The following is a 22964-nucleotide window of genomic DNA, read 5'->3' as shown; positions in this document are numbered from 1 at the left end:
ACTTTCTCCATCTACTATGGCATTTGTGGCCTCGTAACAAGAAAAAAGATATCATGCTACTTTTTCATTTTATTACTTCCTGTGTATACATCATGTCATTTGTATATTGCTGCCCTCTTTTTTTCCCACATTTCATTTATTAGTCACTTTCTCTCTTCTGGCAGTAGCTACCATTTTATTTTCTGAATCCCACAGAAAGCAAGTAATAGTTGTTCTTATTTTCAGGACTGATTAAATTATAGGTAGTTTTTCTTCTACTTGAGAAGCTGTAGCTTATAGAAAACTAAAAGTTTTCTTTTAGTTTATTTTTAATTAGAATACCTTATGTGTTGGTTTATTAACAAGCAAACCCCAAAATGATGACAAAAAAACCTTTAGACCCCCAAACTCCAGAAAAAAATCCCAAACCAACCTGCCCAAGGTATTTACTGGGTGTGGTTTTTACAGTGGCCTGAGAACAAAGCACACTTCAGCGCTGTAAGTTTTTATCCTGTATCTCTCAATAACACCCTATGTTTTTTGACAAATTACTTGACCTCTGCTGGCCAAGTTGGCCACTGGTGAGCACAAGACTGAATCCTCCCAGGCCTGTGGAAGTGCATCAGGTTGTTCCACTCGTTAACTGACTCCTGTAGGTAATATATATTTCTATCCATTTGTAAAATGGAGATGGTAATGCTTTCTGCCTGCCTCTCAGTGGGATCTGGGAGGATTAGTTCTGTCTCTACAGCAGCGTATAAGTGGTAAGGATGATTACAAAGAACAAGATGTGCAATTACACTGGAGGGGCAGCAAGCTGCGAGTGTCTCGTTACACTTACATAGCAGAGCAGCTGGCTGATGAGCTGTCCTGACCTCCGCAGTCAAACCAGATTTCAGCACAGTTGGCTCATTTGTGGGCTACTCTGATTTCTCACGTCTCACTGTTTTCTAGAGGTGCCATCAGATAGGGAAATACAGATGACAGCTACCCTCTGGAGCTGTGCATTTGTGTTTGGCTTACCAGAGCGATTCCAGGCACTGTGGATGTGAGCACCTGTAGGTGACGGTCTTTGCCAGAAGGCTGTTCTCTCAGTAGTGTGAGTCTTGATGCTCTGGCCACCTGCCTCTCCCATGACAGTCTTTACTCCTTTGCTGGCATCACCTTCTGCATATGGGACATGCTTCCTTATAAGATTTTCCTTTCCCTGCTTGCTCGGCTCAAGTTCCACCTAACAACTCAATACTTCTGCAGTGTCAGCAAGAAGTCAGTCAGTAATAATAGGCATATTTATTTCCTTTTGTGCCCTTCCAGGTACACCCTGTTTATTTGTTTTTGCTTAGAATGTGAGCTTTTGGCTGGACACCTTCCTGGGTCTTTTCTCCTGTGGGCTGCTGCTGTGTTGTTGGTGTTGTACAGGGTTAACCCCAGTTGGCACTGTGACAGCTTATCTTGGGACACTTGGGAATTCATTTTTAGAGGTTCCCTAGACTCGTTCAGTGAATTAAATAAAAGGTGTATATGTATCTTTCATTTGTGCTCTGCATATGCTTTAAAGCCCTTTGAGCAGTTAAGTTATAGTGACTGCTGAAAGTAATGAGAATGATAAGAAAAAGGATTTACTTGTATTTTCATTAGGATCTGTTAAGACTAATGTAATCAAATGGTATCAAAATGCTGTCACCTTCTGAGGGTCATTGTCAGTAATTGTAACAATAAAGTGATTATTCTAGTGTCTTGCCTAAGGGAAAATTAAAATGACTGAAATAAAAAAATTAGGAGATGTGATGCAATGCATTTAGGTGTGGAGCACTCATTTATTTGAAGTAGATGCCGAATAGTTTTAATCCATTCGGTTTTCACTTTGATGCATTAACAAGAAACTGTGGTGCAAATAAAGGGCTAATATTTTAGATAGCAATTAATAGAGCAAGAGAAAATAATAAAACAATTTTTTTCTACTGAACATACAGAAAAATAGGAACCTTCGGTTTTGGATTTGGGTGCTGATTTTTGATTTTCCCAGTTTGCAACTGTTAAAAAGCTTGGCTTTCAAACAAGGTGCTGCAGACTTTCCGAAAGACAGACATGAATGGCATTTGAGGTATGTAATCAGTACAGCCAGATATTTGTTGGTATGGGTGTATATATGGGTATTTACTCTTTATATATCCTGTGGGATGTTTGTGGAATCAACACTGCACATGCAAGCAGAGTGAAAGGGATGGGAATCTAAACAGGTTAGTATCATGGCACAGTCAAAAGCAATAGAATTAAGCATTAATTAAAATTACCTGCTTCAATAAGGGATCTCAGGTACATTTTGTCCTTATTGTGGCTCCATTTTGCCAGTGTCTCTCATAAGCAAAACTGTCAGTTGGTGCTGGCAGGATAAATCCCTAAGGATATTAGAACAGCATGATTTGTATCTCGAATGTGCCCTGCTTGATGGGCGCTACAGCTTGTGGCTAAAGTATTCTGCAACATTTCGACTTGATTCATGTTCCTCAAGTTTTGTGCTTAACATCATGTGCCTAAATATCCCTTAGACTAAACTGGAAATATGCCCCACAGTTATGGAAAAATAGCATATTGGAAATTAAGGTGACAAGCATCTCCACTGATAAAGAGTAGACTTTTATTTCATCCATTTCAAAGCTGTGAATTATGGTGTATGTCTTTAAAGGGAGGGTTAGACTATTTGTCCTGCCTTTTTATTTTGGTGTACTTTAAATTGTATTTTTCTTTTGTTTTAAGCATTCTCCCATATTTCAATAATACTTTTTAGAGTGCAGATGTACAAATATCTCATTTCCCTTTCATGACAACAGATGTTTTGGAATATTCATTCCTACAGAACTTAAGCACCTAAGTATTTTAAATCTGTAAATGAATAATTTCAATAAAATCAATGCAAGTTCTTAAATTAATGAGCTATTTGGGAATAAGTGATAAAAGCGTGTGATCTCTGTGGCTTTTTTACTTTAAAGGTGGAATTATGGAAAAGGACTTGAGCATGATGGGGCAGGGGAGGAAGAAACTAGTCTGTAAACCTTTGAAAATATGGTAAGATAAATGGTTCATGACCCAGTGCTTCTCTAGAGATGGCAAAGGCTGTGTGGGACTCTACAGTGTATGGTGAAGTAGTCTCTCAGTTTGCAAAGTCCTTTCTCGGCCATTAGGGGTGTTGTGCTGTTTGTGCAGAATATCCAGGCCGATGAAAGGTCGTACCTTGCTATTTTGGGATCGGCTGAGTGCGGAGCTGTCATACGAATAAGCTGAAAGGCACAAGGAAGTTGTGTAGTGGTGTGACCAGGGTACGACCCAATGCTGGCTAAAGCCAATGGGAACCTTTTTTGTGACCTTAATGGCTGTTAAATCGGACTCTGTTTTAGCTCAGACCTTTTCATTTCTTGATCTGCAGCCATTTGAGAATGTGCTGTTATATATGGAATAAATCTGTAAATAACACTTCAGTCTTAAGACTCTCGCTTGCCCATGAGTCATTTTGGAAGCTCTGTGCTGCCACATCGTTTTTCTGCTAGAATTTCTCAACTGCTGCTTGTGTGGTTTTAGATTTACCTGATATATTGGATACATACATTAGGCATATTTATTGTTCTTTATGTATTGGAATGAAGAATTATATTTGGCCTCTGACAGTCTCAAATCAAGATCAAGATAACGCCTAAACACTTTGTGCTCCCATTCCCATGTGGGTTTCTTGGAACATTCAGTGGTGGTGCTCCTGTGTTCAAGCAAGTTTCTCCATACATAAAATGGAAACTGTTTTTGATGTTTTCCTAGAATCGTTATGGTATGATTAAAATACGGGTTGCTTAGGACAGGAGTAGACTTTTTTTTTCTATAAAGAATAGTGCCAGACATCTCTGGTGTATCAGAATGGGAATGAGCAGTAGCTGCAGCCATTGTCATTAGGGTCCTTACTTGTGTACTGTGTTCACTGCTGCCTTCTGGCAACACAAGTCCTGGGCTAGCAGATCTGCAAGATCTTTCAGGCCTGTCAGGAGCCAAATCTAAAACATGCAAGTCAGTGTCTGATCCTTCCCATTTGCAAGGGGACATTCCTGACTAATCTTTTTTTTTTTTTTTTTAAGCATATTTTGTTTTATGGGAGAGAATCAGTGTAATTCCCAGTCCAGTTCTGAGACACAGGGAAGAGCATTTGCATTATTATCTTGATTGTGATAATCCATGTGACCCCTGGAAAAATGGGCTGATTATGGAAAAGTCTTTTGTTTACTCCTGATGTCACTTGGCCCTTGCTGTTCTTCTGTTGGTAACTCAGGGTACTGTTGTCTCAGCCTCACTACATGGAGACTGCTACAGGTGTCACAGAAACTGGTTAGTTATTATAAAGCACTTTGTGAATAATAAGCTATAGGAGAAAAACAATTATAATCTTGTTGAAGCACAATTAATTCTTTCAGCAAAACTACAAAGAATTAATTCACAAATTAAGAACTTGAAACTGGGGTTTTCTGTCTGTAAGAATCAAAATACATTTTTGTGGTCTTACTTCATTTTCAGTTTATGAAATAACTTATTTTCATGATGCAAAATTACCTAGTATGCAAACTCTTGATTGAGTACTTGAAAACAAACATGGCTTTGTAGTAACTTGTTATTTTCCCTGAAGAATATGTGTGCCCTTTCTTTCACTCAGCATTGTACTGCTTCATGTGGTTTTGTCTTTGGTATACAACCCACTGTGCTCCCTCTCCACACTTGATTAAAGGGCATTATGAACTCTCTAATTATAATACCTTCACTTTTACGCTTGAAAGGATTGGCTCTGGTGGATGGTGGTACAGACAATGTGCAGTGTGAATGCACTAGTTTGAGTTTCTTATTTGTATTGTTATTATATGCATTGTGAGCTTGCCTTGTGGTCATCATCATGGAGGTAAATATGATTGTGGCACTATACATAAGAAAGGGGTGATGTCTTTCACAAATGCTTTGCTGTCCAACTTACAGTTTATGCTTTTATTACAGTAGCAAATATTGAATATCTCTCACATGAATGCAATCTCCAAAACACAAAGATGTTTTTTTGGGGTGCTTTTGGGTTTTTGGGGTTTTTTTTGAATGGATGTGAAGCAAGTGTTAAGACACAACTTTTCTAGCAAGAATTTTCTAGGAAAGAAAAATAGATAATGAGGTGTTATTTGTGGTTTTTGTAGCTAATCTGGAGTCTGGAACTATAATGACAAGGAAGTTCGGTATGATGTTGGAAGCCTGGTTTTCTTTCTCTACAACTTAATTAACCTCATGAATAGTAGCAGAGTTGCTGCATAGTCATTTGTATGTGTGCATTTGTCATTTATATATTCTTTCTTCCCCAAGAAATTGCTGAGGTCCTCAATGAGGTTTCATTGGTGATACTGTTAAAGTCTATAAAGCTGTTTACATGGTCTTATCTTCAGACAAGAACCATGTCATTTTAATAGTGAAATAGGAATAAGGGCATAATATTCCTTACTGACTAAATGTCTTTACTGTCTAAAACTCAGTACAAAATGTCCAGGGAATTTGGTGGAAGAAGGAACAGAAAGGAGTCTGCAGGGAGTGGTCTAGGTATAAGGGTTTAGTTTGCATCTTAACAGTGACAGAGGGAAAATAACAGAAGGGCAATGCTGTTGTGAGGACCTTACAGAAAAGGAATTAGAGTAATGCAATAGGATGTAGGGAAAAAAGAAAGAAAGCATAAATGGAAAGCATAAATGGAAAGCATAAATGGAAATATGGGCGTATGCTCAGACGAGTCATTGGACAAAAAAACAAATAACAACCACTTAGGGTGCAGGAGGAGCATGGCCCTGTCCCTCACTTGATGGTGAGGTCTCTTTTCCCCTTCCCTTCCAGCACAGCCCTTGCCTCCCTCTGAACTCTCTCCATGAGCAGCCCCACGCCAGGTTATACAGTCCCTCCTAACACTGCCTTTAGCAAGTGGCCATGGAGCTAAGCTCTGCCAAGCCCAGCTGCCCTCCTTCCTTCCCAGAGGTGGCAGTCAGCTGAAATGGGATGTGCATCCCAGGTGTGCTGAGGCTGAACCAGAGTTCTGGAACAGCCAGCCTGAGGTCACTACCTGCATCCACATACTATGCCATGAATTAAAGGCTTTGGATTATCTTAAAATCGACACGTCATTGAGGCACTGTAAAAGAAGCATCAGTAATTATTTCTGAGAGCTGCAATTTTTTTGTTGTACTTATGAATGTTGGGGCGTGGGGGGTTGCAAGCAAAAATCTAGTACCCTTTAAAAAAAAAAAAAATTACCCCCCCCCCCCCCCATAAACAAAAGCACAAAACAAAATGACAAAGCCCAAGCCATTGAATTTATTTAGTGTCTCTTTAGCGTGGTCATGGGGACGTTATCTCTAAGGATATTTTGTGTCCTGCGAGTCAGAGCTGTGGGCTGCAGCTTTGTGTGTTTGCACCAGTGATTTTGCAGAACGCTGACAGAGTCTCTGGGCTGAGCCCAAGTGCTGTGGGCTGGCAGATGTGGCGGGCAGCGTCTGTGCGCGGCTGGGAATAAAGAGCCCTTGTGCCTGCTGAAAATGCATGAGATTATCAACGTGAAACTGCTGAAACCGTCCCTTGCATTTGAGTTCAAAGAAATTAAATTTGTTTTAAAAATAGGTTCAATACATAGCTTTCCTGCTTTAACGCAGCTTCGTGTATTTAGGATCTTGTAGAAGATGCAGAGGGGGGAGTTTTGGAGCAAAGCAAATCACTGGCAGATTTAGCATCATGTACGTGTGCGCCAAGTTATTCTTAGCATGAGTGGAGCCCAGTCAAAAGACTTCTGGTTTGTGTGCTATTCTGTTGTATTTTAAACTAATGTTGTGTATAATTGCCGTTCGTTAAGGGGAAAATGTAGTGCTGTTTGCTTACATCATGCAAAGTAAAATTAGCGACCAAATTAATAATAACTCATTTTTCAGGCATGGACTAGGAGCCGGTTGCATGGCAGTACTGTATGGGGAAGAAGCAGCCAGCTCAGTTTTTATATTATGCTTGTTAATACTTTCCTCCTCCTTCTATCCTTTATGTTGACATTAATGTTAATTACTTACTTGCAGCAACCAAAAAGTATTGATGAAAGCCCATGAACCCAATGTGCTTTTGTGAAATTAGTTTCCTGCTTAAGCAGATATTTCTGTGGTAATTGACACAAACCAGCCTCAGACAGAGGAGCAGAGGCAAGCTGGCTGTATGATTGATTCACCATATTCTGTGGTTATTTCGTGTATATAGTAAAGAGAAGACTATAAGTATAGGGCCAGATGCTCCACCTGGGTCCTTATCTGAAGATGCGGCCTGAATAATTTATTAAGGTGCTGTCCTTTACATTCTCTTCAGCTAGAAGTCTTGCCATAAAGAGATCCAGAATTTTATAACCTTTCTCTTGTTTTTGCCTTTGTTAACATAGTGGAACACTGTAAGCAATCCCAAGAATCCAAATACTGGTGCAGAAAAAGAAACCGTATGTGCAAATGCTACAGTGTATATACTGCAATGTAGTAGAAAAATAACTGTCCATTTGTAACTAGTTTCTCTCAAATGCCTAGTAGGTGTTAAAAGGGACTGGCTTAATGTTTTAATGACACATTAAAGTGGTTGATTGGTTTGGGGTTTTTTTCCTTAGAGATTAATAAATAGGCTCTTTTGTTATCCTACATTCCCAGGAGATAAGAAAATTGCATCATATAAGATGTGATCCCAAATAACATTTTCTCTTTGAAGGGGTGAGTAGTTCCCTGGTGCCAACCTTGTGGCTTTAATGTGATCTCCCAAATAGCGCAAAGCTTGTTACTTTAAATACTGACTTTCAAACAAGCAATATTCTCTTCAGTCTTGCAGGACAGCTAATTGTGCTGATTTTCCTTTTGTTTTGTTCTCTGATTTTTCTTTTTCGGTAGAAAAGTGTAAATATTCTAAAAGGTCAGGTGGTTTCTGTCCAAGTAATGGATTGCTTCAGGCTTTAAAAATGATGCCTGTTTATGGTCCTGCCATCTGCAGGAGCAGCAGCCTATCATAAAGTTACTGTATTGATCTGTCACTAGTACTGTCTTGTCTGCCAAATGAAAAATGGCTTAAACTCATAACCTGGGCCAGCAGTTTTCTTATTGTAAGCCAGACAAAAAATGCTATTGATCTTCTTTGCTGAAGTGTTCTTTTCACAGCTTGCCAGCATCAACATACTGTTGTCCTTAGTCAGGGCTAATTAGCTAATAATTTAATGCAACTGAGACAGCAATCTCAGTTTGGTTTAGCAGCAAGGGTCTGTGCTGTAACTTCAGAAGTATGGCAGCTTTTTAAAGCGTGGTCATGATTGCAGTGCTTGTCTCAACTTTTACACACTCACTTCAAGTTTGATTTGCTCCGCGCTAAAGAATAACAGTCCACTTGGGTTGATTTGTGCTGTCACATCAGGATTTGTAGGAAGCAAAGCCCAGAAGCAGTGTTGGTGTCTGTGTTCTTGTACTGTGCTCTTGGTTATGCACTTGCACTTCAGCTTTATGATCACTTCTTGAGTGAATCCAAATAGTTCATTGAATTAATCATAGGATCCCTGTGGTTCAGGAGCTACAGACCAGATGGATTCAATCACCTCTGAGAAACAGCCAAATATATCTTTTTTGACCGATCCATTTGGTTTTCTTGGGTTTTTTTGGTAAAACACCAACAAAACAAAAAATCCACTGCTAAATTGTTTTAAATAAAAGATTATACGATAGATCTTTCTTTCTAAGAAATACATTTTCTTAATCCTCTTACTACTATGGAGGCCAGAAGATTGCAAGAAAAGTCAGGTTGGAGGCATGGGAAGACATCTGCTCACACATGTTGAAAACTCGTAGGAGTCTTCCACAAATATTACTCTTTTTAATTCAGATATTTAATTATGTGTGTGCATAGAGTTTGCTTGCTTCCAGTCCTTAGCTGTGTATAGGAAACAATTGGTACAACTTCAGCTGAGGATGGCTCTATGTCTATCAGTCCATGTTGTGGGTGGTTCTCCTGGCTTGTCACATACTCCTGTGGTGGTGAAAGGTACAGCCTGTACAATGTTCCTTTTAGAATAAACAGTAATAAAAACTTCTGAAATATAATTATAAGTGTTTTGCCAAAAAAAGAAACAGACATCCTCTCGCAGGTTTTAGCTGTGAGACGTTTTGTAAAAATTCTTGACCTAAAGCAGCTTCCTCTGTAGTCCTTGCCCAGACAGTTTAATTTGTATTTCAGAATCATACATGATTCAAGTTGTATTTTTGTTTTCTGTTCCATATTGCTGAGCACAGTGTGAGGCAATGCACAGGAGGCGGAAGAAAACAGATGATCCCTGAGGGAAGTTATTCTTTACATTTCATACATTAGTTTCTCTGGAGTGTGAGTACATACGTTAATTTTGTATATGAAAAAGGAGTTTAATCTATAAGGACACTTAAAATTTGCTTGAAGTAAGGCAACTTTTAATCTCTGAAAGCATCCCCAAAGTGCAATTAACTATTCTGATGTCCTGATGACTCAACAGATGCTTCTGTAAACTAGAACACATCTGTCAGATTATAGAACTGATATGCTGCTATATGTGATTTAAAATGACTGCCCATAAATGGTTGTATTGGGATAAATACCAAATAGATGGCAGGGGTGTCCAGCTTTGCAGTAGTCCTTTAAAAACCTTTGACAGTGCACTGTTCATTGTCACTCTCTGAAGCTGGCTACAGTCACATGAAATGCCTGACTCTTCCTTCGTATCTTTAAAACTTGTTTGGGTTTTTCTGCATATTGGCAGCTCCTTTCTAATGTGTGCAGGCTGTTTTTAATAAAACAGTAGAACTAAAGATTTTTCTAAGCCCTTCTGAAGATTACCAGTAGCCAATTCAACTGATTTTAGACTGTATTCCATCTGTCTAGCAAAGAAAGAAAATACATTAGTAGTCCACACATGAGTAGCTTATTAGTTCGTTTGGTGTGTGCTCTGCAGTGATTCAAGACTGATCTAAAATATTCATCCACAATTACAGGCACAGCACAGTTCAAAGTGCTTCAAATCTGTGGGTTTGACTGAGAAATTTAAGGAAAATAGCTGCAAATTGATTCTGTATGTAATTAATGAAACATTTCATTCTTATGTAAATATTAAATGCTTGGCTATTTTTTCCTCTTTTTTTTCTTTCCTTTCCTCTTACTGAGCACCCCCTCCCTGACCTCCATTATATATTTGTTTGTTTTATAGGATGGTGGGTGGGCTGGCATTGGGGCATATTCTCTTGAGAGGAAGAATTAATAGCTGAGTCCTGTGACTCATTCACTGAACAAACAGCTGTTCTCCCTCTAATTCACCCTTGCTCGGATGTCCATCCCACCCCCGGAGAGGAGCTGCCAGAAGGCACTGTTTGCCTCCGCTTCAGTTGTTGAAACTCAGCCCCCTTTCTTGTAAAAAATGCGCTTTCCTTGACCAAACCACCCCATGGCCATGTAAAGCAGAGGTGAGGTACAAGCCCCTCTCCAGCAGGGCTGCAGTGAGACATCACCCTCATCTCTGCTGGAGTGACACAGCACACTGGCCATGGCAGCCAATCTCCGAGTGTCCGGGCAAGATTTTCCAGGGCTCCCCTCTTACAGAGTAGTGGCTTTTTGGCACAGCAGCACCTGTTTGGAGCTGGGGTTGGATAACAGTGGCTTCAATATGGGTTAAAAGCTTTTGGTGTGTTGCAGAGAAAGGGCTTTCAAGGACAGCAGAGAAACGAGTGGGTATTTGTGCAGATATAAGGAGTGAAGTCAGTGAGGCAGGACTGGGGTTTTATTTAGGGTCTCTCCCTCCCTCTTTCAGTGTCACAGAAAATTAATTTCTAGTTTTACAAATGCTATCAGTAGAAGATTTTAAGAACAGCCTGCAGTAAAATTTGGAAGATCTTGAGGCAAACTGCATCTTGCTTGGAAATGACTGTCTTTCCAGCTCAGATGTCCATGCAGAGCATGAATTGTGTAACACTGCCTCTCTGATGTTTCAGATGACCTCGAGTTTTAGCATGGGCAGCCCGGCAGGGCTTGGCATCTGGGAAGATGGGAAGGCCCCTGCAGCCCTCCAGGGAATCAGAAAATCAGGATCCAGGGCTACCAGTTTGAGAGTACTTGTGTAATAGCTTGTGTGATAGACAGCAAGGAGCACTCTCTGTTGAAACCAAATGACCTGAAGAGAAGATGGGGCGAAACTGCTTCTAGCTATTAAATCCCAAGATACGACTCTTCCTCTGAGACATCTGTGCAATTATTCCTTTTGGAGCTTTTATTGCTATGACATTAATTTGCATTAAAGGCTTAGATGTCTAAAATTGTGTTTGCCTGCATCTTATTTGGGTCATAGTATTGCAGCTTTCCTGCCCTTCACTTCCCTGCCATGACAGCACCACTCAGGCAGGCAAAGCAGGCAATAGCCCCCCTGCTGCACCCTGTGCAGACACAGGGTTGGATATAGACAGTGTTTAGTATCACAGAAGAGGGTGGTTAGGGTATTCAGAGAGCTGATGTGATGGCATTCAAGAAAATGGACTTGGCAGAGGATAGATTTAAACTTCTGTGAAATGCCTACCTTTGCATTTAGAGAAATGGAATTTCACCCATAAGTCTTGGCACACCTGCTAGGGACAGTGGCTAAACCCAACAAAATAGCTGTTTGTAATTGAGTTGACTGGCAGCAATATAGAATGTTAAATTACTTTTGATTTTCCTTCCACATACATGAGCTTGTTTCCCTTAATATGGGTGTTCACATCACTTGAACTGCTTTCTGTTCAAATTGCTGTTCACTGGTGAGTTCCATTCTGATTTAACTAAAAGCAGGGAAATAGCCTTCTCATCTCCACCGCCGTGAGTGCAAGGTAAGGGCAGGAAAAGAGATTTGTATGTTGATTGAGTTTAAGAGGATATTAGGCAGAGATGGTAAAAAAAAAAACCTGCTCCTGATTTCACGTTGCTGACCAAAATTTTAGCTTTCAGATTGGAGAATGTGGGAGAATTAAATGGTTTTTACATGTTTTCTTCAGATACTTTAGTAAGAGCTCTCATATATTGTTCTTTGGTGTTGAAAACACAATTTTTAATTTCCTTTGTTTTAAGAAGGTTAAACTAGAGGGGTTTTCACTTTGATCTGCTAAGGTCAGAGCCCTCTTATCACTGTTGTTTGAGGTAAGTGGGCCAAGGAAAATTTTGGGGATTTCAGCTAAGTTCTATAAAAGGGTTTTAGTAAATGGGGGAACCAGCTCAAAAATGCAGAAGTTGGGGTGTCCCTTCTACAGGAAAACACCAGTTTAAGAATCACTTTTTAGCTAAGAAAACATGAAGAGTTGTGCTTTGTAAAACCTAGGCACAAAGGTCTAGAAGTGGTCTAAGGTTTTGTGGGTTTCTGTTTGTTTGTTTTTAAAGTTTTCTTAAAAACCAGCTTTCCTCACTTTGGCACTCCATTTTTGCACAGAGGTGTTGCTGTACACACAACACTGTTCCAGAATGCATAGGGAGGAACATTTTCAGACCAAAACAAACCAAAACTTATTTATTAACAGAAGATGTTTGGTGTAGTGGAACAAAGTGGAAAAGATAAAACTCTACATTTTTATTTGTGCTGGTGTACATTTCCTTCACTCCAGAATTTTTTGCTTTATGCAGGTTTTGGGTTCTGCCCCCCAGCAAAATGTTGCATGTAGTTCTAAGCCCTTTACTCTGTAAAAGTAAAAAGCTACAGTCCTTAAGCAGTAATGCTGTGAAAATTTAGAAATTATTCTACTGCCAAATATAAGACATTTGTTACTCTCAGAAATGATAGCTTAATTTTTAGTATTCCTTGGTGGTTTATATCTTGACATTTCTTATGACCTACAATTAAAATTACTTTAGCGAAGTCTCAACTTATATCCAGATTTCTGAGTGTGGTTGAATGTCTCCAGGGAGAGCCTTGAACCACTCACTAAATCAATTTTTTCTTTTCTCAAAACAGATTAAATATGTTACACCACTTTATATTAAAAAATAAATAACCCCAGATGACATAACTGCTACACGTAAAATTAAAAAATGTGCTCTGCACATTTTGAAGGGTAGTAATTTTGATGCCAATGCTGTGCTGATAGTATACCACTAGAGAGAGCAAAGAATTGTTAAAAACAAGCATGTCTAATCTTGTCTCGCTGTTCTGCTAGTCTCATTTGAGAATTAAGTTGATGGCACTCTACTTGGGTGGGTGCTAACTGCTAGATGTGGCAATAATCTTCTTTAGCAGAGCCTGAAACACTTTGCTTCCCCTGCCTTGTCTCCCTGGAGTTAGATTTTTTTTTAAATTTGTCTTACTCATGCCTACTGCTTTCTTTTAAGGTCAGTCTTCTCCCTATTCCTTTAGCAAGATAGGCTGCAGAACTTGCTTGTGACTCACCTGCGCCCTTAGCTGATGCTGCAAGTGTAATTTGAGCGGACTCTTCATGTTTACTGTTTATTTTGTATCCAACACACAGGAGGAGCAGAAGGAAATCAGTAGCTGCTGGTGCTCTGCAAATCTGCAGAGGCTATACAGGCAGCTGTATGCAGGGAGAGTCGGATGCACTGGCTATGCCAGAAGCAGCTTTTGTTCCCTCAAGCCACTTCCATGGTTGTGCCTGAGTGGATTATTGTTTAAGGCTCTGTAAGTACAATAGGACTTAAGGAAAAGGGAAGGGGAACTTTTTTTCTAAAATAGAACAAAACACACTAAAAAAGTTTCTACGGAAATAGACGGCAAATGGTCTCTAATAATGGGATTTTACAAGAGATGTCCAATCTCCAGAACAATGGTTCCGTTTAAGCCAAGATTAATAGTGCTTGTTATCCTACGCCTGTGAGTTGGCAACTCGGTCCTCTGCTCCCAGCAGATGCAGTCTAATGTGCTGCTGCCTGCTGCGGCCTGGGGAGGAGCCGTGACTGCCATGGTCACTTGTGAAACGATAATTGCAGACCTCCGTGGGTTTGGGTCCATCAGCCCCAGGCTGGCTCTGACTGTAGCTGGCTGGCTGCGGTTGGGCTGGAGCAGGCGCTGGAGAGGGAGCAGCCTGGACTGCCTTGCACGGGGCAGCCACACCAAATCTTTCTTATTTCAGCTTGGGCCAAAGCCACCTCCACCGGATTATAGTTTCATGAAGATATGCTGAAATGCCTGTCCTCCTAGTCCTATTTCCTTGTTCCTGCTTAAACCCCTGATCTATTATACTGACTCACGTGCAGCCCCTCAAATCTGGGGTGTGAGGCTGGGAGGGAGTGGGATGCAGCGCTGCCCCAGGGGCTTGAGGGTTTCCAGGGCTGTGACAAGACTACAGCAGTCTTGGCCTCCTCATGCCCGTGTTTTCAGGTGCACTGGACCCATCTTAGATGCAGCCTGAAAAAGAGAGCAGGATTGGAAAAGCGGTTCTTTCTGTAATTAGATTTTTGTGGGACAACCTGGGAGAATAAAATGATTTTGTTGTTCTAAACTGGAGATCATGATACTGCAAACAGCTCCTATTAATCCTTAAATGAGTAGGGTATGACAACAACCTGGACCTTTCCTTTCCATCTCAAAATAAGGAAATTGCAAATGCATGGCTTTCTGTAGCTGAGAAAATATGTTTCATTTTTTTGAAATAATGTGAAACACAAGTTTGATAAGGCTTTAATTTCTTTTTATGCAGAGAAAAAAACTAAAGGTAGTTGCTTGATTTTTTTAAATTGGGAAAACTAATGGAGAAAATGATGACTAAATAAACAAAACTGTTTCTACACACTGGTGAGAAAGAAGATGGGAAAGAAAACTAAAGCAAAATTTACATACTGATTACTGTGATTCTTTCTTACTTTGCTGTACCCTTGTAGCATTCTGTCTGACAGGGTGAGCTTGAGAAATCTCCCAGGAGGACTGGTTGTAGTAATGGTGTGATACAGGAGCCACCGGTTTGACCGAGTGTCTGAGTGGCTGCGCTGTTCAGTGCAGCAGCCCCTTATGAGAACCTGCTTCTTCTATTTTGGGAACAAATGGTATCAGGAGGAAAAGGAGGATTGCTGGCTTCTCCTGGGGCTCTGCAGGGCAGGAGGAGCCCCGCTGGGATGAAGGCAGGAGGCTGACTCCAGGCTCGCCGGGACAGGGAGGAGCATGTGTTAGGTGCTGCCAGGTGAGGCACCCAGCAGGTTCCAGTGCAGCCTGGCCACTTTCTGTGGCTTTCTGCTACTTGTGTTTGGAAGACGTGTGTATCCTGTCTGTTCCATCAGATAAATGTCTGTGTTTTACAGCCATGTGGCTGCTGCATTTTGGTATGATGTGTTTGTGTGGGTTTTTTTGGTTCTTGTTTTAATAAGGATTACTGAGGTCCAAGTCTAGGTGCAGGCAAAATTGAAAGTTGTCAGAAGCTGCAGTCCTGCTTCCCTCTGCACAGATATTCCCAGCTTTACTTTACTCCCTTGTTCTGTCTCTGCCCAGGAAGGAACACACCAACCTTGCATGGACATTTGTCTCTCTCTGTCTCTCTTCTTTCCTCTCCAAAACCCTCACCTATTTTGCATTGCTTAGTTTAACAACATTTTTTGCTTTTCTCTTACTAAACTAGTAGGCTAGTTTAATAAACTCTTTGTCAGTGTAGATGGCATCTGATGCTCGTCAGACATACACTCACTGTTGAGTTGCTTTAGAATTTCAGAAAAGCCCAAGTTTCTAGAAAGTCCTGATAGAGGGCTATGATACCTAATAAGGGCTGCACATAACAGTTAAACTCTCTGTAGAAGTTTGTTAATGTTTTCACATAGCAGAAGTATGCTTGCTGACCAGTAAGCTTATTTAGGAAGAGCAGCACTTCGTGTTCTTCACTTATGACCCAGTTACAGCTGTGGATAAATGAGAAGTTGGGATTGCTGACATGCTGTGGTTTTACAGGAATTTTGACTTTGAACATGTTCTGCAGTTCAAGGAGAATAATGCTGGAAATTCGAAATAATTTGTGAAAGTAGGAAAATACCCTAAAATGCACCTGCCTTGTGCATTTCCATAGGAAGATTGTACAACATTCCTTAACTGTCTATCCTAGCAGTATTTTTGTTTTTCAAGTATTGCTGTTTGGGTGTTTTCTATTTGCTATCTCTTCATTTTGTTTGGGTATGTGGAGTCCAAGTGATATTTTGTGTATGGAAACTGAAGGGTTTACTCTTGGTTACTTTTAGAGATTGATTTATTTACAGTTATGTAAGTCCAGCATGGGCTGAGCACTGAGGTATAGACAGATACCCGGGGGTCGCTCTTGCTTTCCACAGAGGGTAAGGCTGAGGACAAGAAGCAGAATTCCAGGACTATCTGTGGTAGTCCAGAGACATCTATCATGAACATGTATCTTAAAATCTGGCAGGCACCAGGTGGGACCAGGATATGATGAGAAAGGAGAGAAAGCTCTTTGTGCTTGACCTAAGTCAATTGCAGTGATACAGCTGAGATTAGGAGGTTTAAAGATGAACTCCTTGTTACTTCCCTACTGGATTTCCTCCAGTTCCCCCTTACAGTATTTTTTATATACCTTAATTTTAAGATTTGTAATGCATAGTTTGCTCTGGGTGTTTCCCTTATTGTGTGTATATATATATATATATATATATATATATATATATATATTCCATTAATTTCAGCAAAATCACTAAGAAACAGAGCACCATGTTAAAAGAAAAAATGTTGAAACTATGTAGTATATTGGGCCAAAACTGGTGGGTTTATGAGCAGGGGCTGCAGGGGTGGGGGCATTGAGGCAGGGAGGGTCACCCTTGAGGGCTGTGGCCACCTGAGGCCAAAGCAAGGGCATCCCTGGGGGAGACTGGGACCTGGGCAGGAGGAGTCCAGCCTGGACAGGGAAATGGAGTGGAGGAGCAAGGAGTAGCAAAGAGGAGCAGACAGAGAAGGCTTTGAGGACACAGCCGCGGCTGTCTGTGTGCCTGTGGCCTCACCAAAGGCATGGATGGGCTGAGGGGAAGGCATGGCACAAACCAGGGGAGTTAGGCTAAGAAAGGTGTTTGAGGGAAGTTGACCCTTGGGAAGCTGCAGGAACAGAGTTCCCCTCAGTGGTTGCTGAACTGCTTAGTCTCCTTTTTTTTCCCTCAGTTTCTGAAACAATAATTAATAGTGTGTTAAATGTAAAAAAACAATAAATAAAGTAAAATTATATTAAATACCCCGACTTGGGATCCTTTTGCCCATGATGTACAGACAACAAATTTGGGGGATTCTTGTATTGTTTTTGCTGTTTTTTTAAATCTTTGGAGTTTATTTTTACAGCTTTGGTTTTGAATTTTGGAAGCCTAGAGATAAATATATCGCTTAAAAAAAAAAAAAAAAAAAAAAAAAAAAGCAAAGAGCTGAAAGCTGAAATTTTTATGTGATGATGAGACTTTTGGAGAGCTGTCTTTAGGAAAAATTCCTAGTGCTGCAGGGGACACGATAAAATCGCTGGCGTTGGCAGCTCTGCTGTGTAGCCTCTCTTTCCTCTCCCCGGCTCCTGCCGCCTTCCCGGCCTGTCCCGCTCGGCTCCCTCTCCCGGAGCTGATTTTTGCGGCGTGATCCAAGCGAGAGCCCTGCCTGTGGTGCACCTGTAATGCACCGCACACACATTACTGTGGGGGTAGCCTGGCGCAGAGTGTGTCCGGCATTTGGCTGCCTAGCCAAAACAGCATTTGCGGGCAGAAAGCCCCGTGCGTTTTTGCGCTCCCCCTGCTGGATGTGGAGCGGCAGGAAGCGCTCCCGGCTGGAGCGCTGCCGCTTCCCGTCCTTCCCCCGCTCCCGGCCCGCAGCTCCCTGGGCGGGCAGCAGCGGCGGGCGGTGGCGGAAAGGACTCGCTGCTTCCCAGGGTCCGCTCGGGCCGGGAGCCGGCTGTGCCTGTGGAGAAGGCTGGGAATGGTGCAGCAGCGTGTTACTGTGCCACAGCAAGGTTTAGAACTCACCTGGAAAGGCTGGCTGAGGCAAGCAAGGTGTAAGGGCTTTCCAGCTGACACTTCTTCTCTACCACCTATTGGCATTTTCAGGTGTAGCCCGCTACCCCTGAACTTTGCCAGTGAGACTGTTTAGGGGATCTTTCTAGAAACAGGATGTGAGAAGGGACCGGGCTTGAAAAAGCTGATTTTATTTTTAGAAGCTGATTGCGGTTCCCAGCAGGACCCTGTGAAGCGTGTTGGCAGAGCTGGGGCTGGCGTGGGGGCACGGAGCAGGCTGGGGTGCTGGAGGGGACATTGTACAACCCCTGAGCAGCTTGTGCGGGGAAACCAGGGAGCAGATGCCGGTGGGGACAGTGCCAGTGTCCTGATTTTAATCAGCCTGGACCAGGTTTGTCAAAGGGGTGGGTGGTCGGTAATGTGAATTCACAGAAATGTTAATGGATAGCCCTTTGATTTTAAGAGGTGCTTTATAAAACAAAGTAGGAACTGTGGTGCCAGTTTTACAGATGGGCAGAATAAAACACAGAGGAGGGGGTTTGTGCACTGCAGCAGTGCTGTTCAAGCTGGTTTAAGCAGCCTCTGTTCCTATCCTCTGCCCTGATGGCTGATCACTCCTGTCTTGGGCCTGCTCCCTGTGCTGTGTTGGCACAGCTGTTTATGAGACAACATACTGAAGGAAAATAGTTCCCCCATTCCAGCTAACTATGCAGCTGCACAAATGCAGTGTTAGAAGTAAGAGTCCAGGAGAGAGGAGTGAGAGACAAAAATTGTCCAGGTAAGTGCTACAGCCTGATCTGACAAAAGTCCAATCCACTTACACCTGGAATATTACCCAGATCTTGGGGCAGGAAAAGAAGTTTTTCCTTTGGAGAAGCAAATTAAAATAACTAATTACAACTTCATTAAAGACCAGTCTGCATTAGCTAAGAAAGTAATTTGTTAACACATAATAAATTTGAATCAATTAACATGTTTTTTCTGCCTTTCATAAGCAGGAGAAAAGCACTGGGGAAAACTTCTGGATGAGAATAAATCCATTCTAGGCAAAAACATTAACAGTTCAGTGAGGCCCTAAAGCCAGTCAAGCACCCAGGGTGCTTGTCAATATTGTAACTTCTCTAAAATTGCCTTTTGTGAGACAAGAAAACCAGCAGCATCCCTGTATGAAGCAGACAGTCCCTTGGTGACACTGGGTGTGTTGGGGTGGGATGACTGTTTCTAGGGTGTTCAGTCATGTTTTTATTCTTTGTGAATTACCAGTGAAAAGGATAAATATGGCTGCAGAACAAACATTGAATGCAACTAACAAGGTACTTGTAATAACTTGAGGCTTTTCTTCTGCATTTTTTTTAAGTCACCTGTGACTTCTGTATCCTTTGAGTTGTGATGAAGGTGTTTGCTCCCACAGCTGGTCGTTGGGGAGGAACCTGGATTGGTTGCAAATTGTATGGGCTTTGCTGTGGTATTCTTTGTCGTCGTTGTTTTTTTCTTTTTTCGGTAGTATGTGCTTTTTCATGTTTAATGGAAATTTGTTTTATATGGAAGTTATTTGGAAGTCAGTCAAAAGAGAGGCAAAATGTAGTCACTGTGTTACTTTTCTCAGTGTTTGCTGAGTTTTGGAGCCTGGTAGTATAATGCTGTAAGGACACCTTGTCTGCCTGCTGAAACAGCATGTAACAAAATACAGACTACCCATAAACATTCCCCCGTCTCCCTTTGCAATCTTTCTTTATAATTAAAAAAACATTTCCTAGAAGTTGCAGTGCTGTGCCAGTGTAATCCATAAACTTGTTTTGTTTTGCTGCAGAGAGGATGGTGGTTCTGAGGTATTTTGGTGTATTTTCTTAAGCAGTGTTTGGGGGTTGGTTTATCTTTTTTAATGGCACTTACCTCCCAACAGTCAGTGAGTACCCTTTATAAAGAGAATAAAAGAGACTTCAGCATGACCTTTAACTGAAAAAAAATTGCCATTTGGCTCAGGAAATTTTGATATAAACCTCAACAGAATTCTCATTATCTTTTCCTCATTTCATTGTTACAGGCATGAGAACCTGTAGAACTTAAACTGGTGAGTGAGGCTCAAAAGGTTGGGGATGGCAGGAGCTGGGCTGGAACCCCAACCCAGCTTCAGACCTGGTCCTCCTGCCTTGGTTGTTGGACTCCTAAATGCTCTTAATTAATTTCAGGTCTTTCACTGAGCTGATTCAAATGCTGCTGTGTTCTGCAGGAGAATGGAAGCATGATGTGTCTGTATTTTTATTGCAGGAAAATGGATCTTGTTATGTGAGGGCATTGAGGAAACAGCCCCCAGCTACTGAGAGGAAGAAAGGCCAGTGGAAAATATTCAGGTAGGAAAGCTGTGTGTATCATCAAGCAGTAAAAACACTTGTGAGCTTTCATTCTTTTTCCAGACACTGTGTCATATTTGATGCTTGAATGGCTGATCTGGTCACTATCATAGTTTATTTGTTGTTTTAAGAAGCAGCCCTGTTTGGTCAATTGATTGCAACAACAAAACACTGCAAGCAAAGCCCTCAGCATAAACATTCCTCAGGCTATCCCTGGTACAATATTGATCCTGATATAGAATACAAACAAATTACTCTTTGCGTGAGCCATTCGAGCTATAAAACACAGCAATAATATGTTCTACTTGCTGCCAATAAATGTGCATTTATAATAAACTAAGCAGAAATCCCTGAGTAGAAGTGAACAGTAGTTTCAATAATGTGTTCAATATCTTATGTCTAGCTGTTGTACAGAATTTTTAAAAAAGCACAGAGTGGGCACTCCAGGGTTTCTGTTTCCCCCTTCACTTAAGAAAAATAATCTTTGCAGACTTGTTCTGTTGCTGCTTGTCCTTTGCTTTTGGGATATTTTAGATATTTTTAAGTATTTTATAACACATAGGTAAGCTCATCTCTGCCTTATTTTCAGTGCAGGTCAGTGCATTTCAAGAATTTGGCCTACACCATCATTTTCTTGTGGACCAGCTGCCTCTCCTTACACTGCCGTGTGGGTCATCTCCATTTTTGCTCCTTGTCATACCCCAGTGGCATTTCCATATATTGGGAAATAGCACTAGAGACACTTCCATGAATCTGTAGTTGTTTTGAATGCACCTGAAATTAGGGGGTGAGTCAGTACCCTGTGACCATCACCACTGGAGGAGCAGAACTGAAAAAGAAAAAATGATACTGATCATCAGAACATAGATATTTTTTATTATTATTATTTTTTAATCTGCTTTACCGTGCTCATATAATCCACCTCATCCGTATTTTCAGTGCTGCGCTTTGATGAGTTGCAGACAGTTGACCTCAAGGCATTTCTTGATGAACATTTCTGTCTGCTCTCAGCCTTGAAAAACTCAACCTTTTCAAGAGCTGTATGGGAGGAAAATGTGTAAGACTAATATTTATAGGCTGAAAGAGAAGGGAGAGGAAAGACTAAAGTGTAAAACTTGCTTCCAGCAGAAATGCCATCCCCCTTTTACCTCTGATAATTAGAAGCATTTCTGACATGGTTACAAAGCAAGTTAGTGGTGAGTGCCTGCCATTTGCTATGCATTTCTACTGCAGGACTGTTTTCCTTCCCAATGCTTTTTTTATGTTGTTTTCAGACAACCACAAATTTCTGATACTCAACTATTTCATTATGATTCATCAATACTCCTACATTTCAGTTACTTCCAAGTATGTACACATGATTGTTTGTAAAAATGCATGGTTGTGACTCAGGTTCAGGTTTTGAGTATTTTTTTTTTTTTCATATGGTTTAGCAAAGCTCGTTTGCATAAATGCTCTCATTAACAGTGCTAGCTGAAATAATCCTGAAAGACAAGAACGGGGAGAGGATTTAAGTGCCATAATTTTTGCCAGGAAAAGATCATGGCTATATTAAGAGATACAGCACTACTGATTTTAACTTTAACAGAAGATTTAGAGAACATTGCAAGTAGTTTTTAGAGGTGACTTAAGTGGTATACTGTATTTAATGGTCCCTGAATATAGGTCTAAGATGATGGTCTTAGATAACAAAAATAGTATGTACAGGCATAGAAATGCAGCAAATAAATAAGAAAAGGAGACACAGCACCAAACCCCACCACATTAAGAAACACTCTGTTTTCAAAACTGTACTCTTGAAAATTTCCTGGAGATTTCCCTAGACTTGGATCCTCATTTTCAAAAATAAAATAAAAATCAGTTTCCTCTGCCATAAGGAAACTTGGGAAAGAAGTTCCTTGCTGTGCCTTTGGGTCACGTGGCCTCACTGCTGTAGAGCTGGAATGTTTGCCATGGTATTTCCGGAGGCTTCATAAACACATAGAAAAAACAGTGGGGGTTAGGAGATTTTTTAAAAAATTGCTGTGTTTTTCCCCCAACTTTTTTTTTTTTTTTTTTTTTTTTCCTGACAGCCTGAATTCATTGCACTTGAAATGTAGGATTCTTTTAGGAATTCAGAAGAGTTTTTATTTTATTAGTCCAGTGAATTTTAAGAGCTAAGTTAAAATATTTAATATTTTTTTTAATTGCTGAACTTGTCTAGAATTATATCTTACTAGATGTAATACCTGGAAACCTACATATTAAGCCTGGCTCTTATTTAGACGGTCTTAATGGTTTACTTTTGGCATGTGTCACTGTGAGTGGCATTCAGTAATCTGACTTGATAGCTGTCATCTTGCAAGGCAGAGTAATGCAAACAAAAGATGAGCACTCAGACAAGGTTACAGCGAGGAGCCATTTCCTAAGTCCTGCTGTGGTGGCATAGAATCCCCCAGTCAAATCAGAAAAGCACAGAATTAGTTCTGGCTCCTGGGATATGAGGAATAAGATTATGCAAACCTCTTCCATCTAACTGTAGGAATAGTACGTGCTCCTTTTCAGACTTTGCAAACACCAGCCTAAACTGGGATTATGAGGATCTCTGTGTCTCTGTAATGCCATGGATATGTTATGGCTTAGTGGCAAGGTGGGCTGAAGGGACCC

The 22964-nt window shown here is 41.0% G+C and overlaps 1 protein-coding gene across 10 annotated transcripts in view; it reads left to right on the top strand.

The window, feature by feature from the left end:
• Window positions 1-22964, top strand: part of ZMIZ1 (zinc finger MIZ-type containing 1) — a 338900-nt gene that overhangs the window by 98406 nt on the left and 217530 nt on the right. For 9 of the 10 annotated variants that reach the window (XM_088059853.1, XM_014250346.2, XM_088059856.1 and 6 more), the window contains one exon: window positions 20236-20318. The gene's annotated coding sequence lies outside the window, so the exon portion shown is untranslated. Of the gene's footprint in view, window positions 1-18303; window positions 18359-20235; window positions 20319-22964 lie in introns of those variants that run through there. The other variant, XM_014250348.2, reaches the window with a different exon arrangement.

The sequence above is a fragment of the Pseudopodoces humilis genome, chromosome 9 (assembly GCF_049639895.1).
Source record: "Pseudopodoces humilis isolate 2021_Gansu_Grassland_sample_001 chromosome 9, ASM4963989v1, whole genome shotgun sequence".
Lineage (NCBI taxonomy): Eukaryota > Metazoa > Chordata > Aves > Passeriformes > Paridae > Pseudopodoces > Pseudopodoces humilis.
Note: the sequence above shows the minus strand (reverse complement) of the source record. Positions and strands in the feature narration are given on the sequence as shown.